At 46.5% G+C, this 4,034-nt stretch overlaps 1 long non-coding RNA gene across 1 annotated transcript; it reads right to left on the reverse strand.

Annotated features, from left to right (window-relative positions):
• Positions 1 to 1,919: 1,919 nt before the first annotated feature.
• LOC121660603 lies at positions 1,920 to 4,028 on the reverse strand. Its single transcript, XR_006014729.1, has 2 exons — positions 3,741 to 4,028; positions 1,920 to 3,537 (listed from the first exon to the last, which is right to left on the reverse strand). It is a non-coding gene; the product is annotated as an uncharacterized LOC121660603 (long non-coding RNA).
• Between the last annotated feature and the right edge of the window lie 6 nt (positions 4,029 to 4,034).

A 4,034-nucleotide genomic window follows, 5' to 3' on the forward strand; every position in this document is an offset into this window, starting at 1 on the left:
CCCAAGATTCCCAGGCAGCCGCGCTTCCCAAATCCCGAGGAATTCCCGAATTCCAACAGATTCCCAAATTTCTGCCCATTCCCAGATTTCTGCCCCTTCCCAAATCCCGCCCGGAGCGGGAATTCCGGGAGCCGTTCCCGGCGGGAATTTCCCTCTTCTTTCTCCATGGAAAAGAAAAACTCGGGAATTTCAGCCGGGGAAGTTTTTTATTCCTCGCTCCTCCCAAGGTTCCCGTTCCCGCTTCTCTTCCGGGAGAATTCCTTCCCCAAGGCACTTCCCCATCCCGGATCCCGATCCCAGATCCCAATCCTGGATCCCAAATTCCCAGATCCCATTCCCAGATCCCAATCCTGGATCCCATCCCCAGCTCCCATTCCCAGTTCCCAGTCCCCCCCATTCCCAGATCCCAGTCCCAAATTCCCAGTCCCACGTTCCCGGTTCCCAATCCCAGATCCCAGTTCCAATTCCCAGTCCCAGATCCCAATCCCGAATTCCCAGTTCCCATTCCCAATTCCCATTCCCAGATCTCATTCCGAGATCCCAATCCCAAATTCCCAGATCCCAATCCCAAATTCCCAGATCCCATTCCCAGATCCCAAACCCAGGTCCCATTCCTGGATCCCAATCCTGGATCCCATCCCCAGCTCCCATTCCCAATTCCCAGTGCCCCATTCCCAGATCCCAATCCCAATTCCAACCCTGCATTCCCAGATCCCATTCCCAGATCCCATTCCCGGATCCCATTCCCACATTCCCAGTCCCCCATTCCCCAATTCCGATCCTTTACCCCAGCTCCCAATCCCAGCTCCCAATCCCAAATTCCCAGCTCCCAGTCCCAGCTCCCAACCCCGCATTCCCACATTCCCATCCCACATTCCCAGTCCCCCATTCCTCAATTCCAATCCCAATCCCAGATCCCAATCCCAATTCCCAGTGCCAGTTCCCAGTCCCAGTTCCCAGATCCCAGTCCCACATTCCCACATTCCCATCCCCCATTCCCAATCCCCCATTCCCCGATTCCAATCCTTAATCCCTGATCCCATTCCCAGCTCCCAATCCCAATTCCCAGTCCCGCATTCCCAGATTCCCATCCCCCATTCCCAATCCCCCATTCCTCGATTCCAGTCCTTAATCCCCGTTCCCCATTCCCAGATCCCAATCCCAAATTCCCAGATCCCAACTCCCAGATCCCAATCCCAAATTCCCAGATCCCAACTCCCAGATCCCATTCCCGGATCCCATTCCCAGATTCCCATCCCACATTCCCCGATTCCAATCCTTAATCCCAGATCCCATTCCCAGTTCCCATCCTCCATTCCCAGTTCCCATTCCCAATCCCAGTTCCCATTCCCGCATTCCCAATCCTAAATTCCCATTCCCAGTTCCCGTTCCCCGTTCCCCGTTCCCATTCCCAGTTCCCATTCCCAGTTCCCAGTTCCCATTCCCAGTTCCCGGCTCCCATTCTTTGGGAATTCTTTGGGGACTTCTTTAGGATTTATTTGGGAATTTTTTTTCAGGATTAGGGAGATATTCGGGAATACTTTGGGGGATTTTTCGGGAATTCTTTGGGAATTTTGGGGGGAATTTCTGGGAATCGTTTGGGAATTTTTCAGGAATTGTTTTGGGATTTTTTTTGGGAATTATTTGGGATTTATTCGGGAATTTTTCAGGAATTCTTTGGGAATTTTTGGGGGAAGTTTTCAAGAATTCTTAGGGAATTTTTTTTTTTTGAATTTTTTGGGAATTCTTTGAGAATTCTTAAGGGACTTTTTCGGGATTTATTTGGGAAATTTTGGGGAATTATTTCGGAATTTTTTTTGGAATTTTTTTGGAATTTTTTGGGAACTATTTTGGGAATTTTTTGGGAATTATTTGGGAATTTTTGGGAATTATTTTGGGATTTTTTTGGACTTTTTTGGAATTTTTCAGGAATTATTTGGGAATTTTGGGGGGAATTCTTTGGGAATTCTTTGGGAAGTTTTCAGGAATTCTTTGGGAATTCTACAGGATTTATTTGGGACTTTCAAAGGGAATTTTTTGGGGAATTTTTTGGGAAGTTTTCAGGAATTCTTTGGGAATCTTTTTTTTTTACTTTTCCAGGAATTATTTGGGAATTCTCAGGGGACTTTTTTGGGAATTTTTGGGGAATTCTTTGGGGAATTCTTTGGGAATTTTGGGGGGAATTGTTTGGGAATTTTTCAGGAATTATTTGGGAATTCTTAGGGGACTTTTTTGGGAATTTTTTGGGGAATTTTTTGGGAATTTTTTGGGAACTATTTGGGAATTATTTGGGACTTTTGTCAGGAATTTTCCGTGAATTCTTCGGGAATTTTGGGGGAACTCTTTGGGAATTTTCTGGGGAATTCTTTGGGAATTTTTCAGGAATTCTTTGGGAATTTTGGGGGAATTGTTTGGGAATTTTTGGGGAATTTGAGGAATGATTATTATTTATTATTGATTAATTACTGGTTACTGATTAGCGGCTATCAATTATTAATAATGATTAATCTTGATTATCGATTATAGCTTATTGATTATTATTATTTAATTATTGGTTGCTGATTAGCGACGATCGATTATTAATAATGATTAATTTTTGATTATTGAGTATAGCTTGTTATTATGCTGGATTATTGATTATTGGTTGCTGCTTAGCGACGATCAATTATTAATAATGATTAATTTTTGACTGTCAATTATAGCTTATTAATTATTATTATTTATTATTAATTATTGGTTACTGATTAACGACGATCGATTATTAATAAGGATTAATTTTTGATTATCGATTCTAGCTTATTAATTATTATTATTGATTAATTATTGGTTGCTGATTAACGACGATCGATTATTAATAAGGATTAATTTTTGATTATCGATTCTAGCTTATTAATTATTACTATTTATTATTGATTAATTATTGGTTGCTGATTAGCGACTACCGATTATTAATAATGATTCATTTTTGATTCTCGATTCTAGCTTATTAATTATTAATTATTGATCATCGATTATCAAGAATTCCATGAAAAACTTCCCGGATTCTCCAGGAAAAGGCCCGGAATGGGGTCAGGGGACGATTCCCAGAAGCCGAGGACGGCCCCCACCCCAAACTCTCTTCCCAAAGCCCAAAAATTCCCACCAAAACAACAACAACAACAACAAACCCCAACTCCCGGGATTTTTTTCCCGGGAATTTTTCCCAATTCCCACTCCAAGGCGGGGAAATCGAATTCCAAAGGGGCCGAAAAAATTCCTCCGGAAAAGGCGCGAATCCGAGGGGGGAGGGGAATTCCCGAGGGCGAAGATTCCCGCTCAAAGCTTGGAATTCCCGGGAAGAGCGGGAGCCGGGGGCAGCTGCTGCAGCCACTCCAGAAGGATCCGGTTCACCTCCGCCGGCCTGCGGGAAGGGAGGATTCCCGGGAATGCTGGGGAGCCGGAATTCCCGGGAATGCTGGGGGAGCTGGAATACCCGGGAATGGGGAGCCGGAATTCCCGGGAATGCTGGGGGAGCTGGAATTCCCGGGAATGGGGGAGCTGGAATTCCCAGGAATGCTGGGGGAGCTGGAATTCCCAGGAATGCTGGGGGAGCTGGAATTCCCGGGAATGGGGAGCCGGAATTCCCGGGAATCCTGGGGGAGCTGGAATTCCTGGGAATGGGGGAGCCGGAATTCTCGGGAATGCTGGGGGAGCTGGAATTCCTGGGAATGGGGGAGCCGGAATTCCCGGGAATGTGGGACCTGGAATTCCTGGGAATGCTGGGCAGCAGGGGCAGGGACGGAGCTGGGATTGGAGCCGGAATTCCCGGGAATGGGGGAGCTGGAATTCCCGGGAATGGGGGGGGATCCCGGTTTTCAGGGGGGAATGTGGGAGCCGGAATTCCCAGGAATGTTGTGAATCAGGGGCAGGACGGAGCTGGGATTGGAGCTGGAAATTCCCGGGAATGTGGGAGCCGGAATTCCCAGGAATGTTGGGAATCAGGGGCAGGGACGGAGCTGGGATTGGAGCTGGAAATTCCCAGGAATGTGGGAGCC

This window comes from Corvus kubaryi, unplaced genomic scaffold (assembly GCF_017639235.1).
Source record: "Corvus kubaryi isolate FWS band 111438036 unplaced genomic scaffold, C.kubaryi_AGA036_p1.0 36650, whole genome shotgun sequence".
NCBI lineage: Eukaryota > Metazoa > Chordata > Aves > Passeriformes > Corvidae > Corvus > Corvus kubaryi.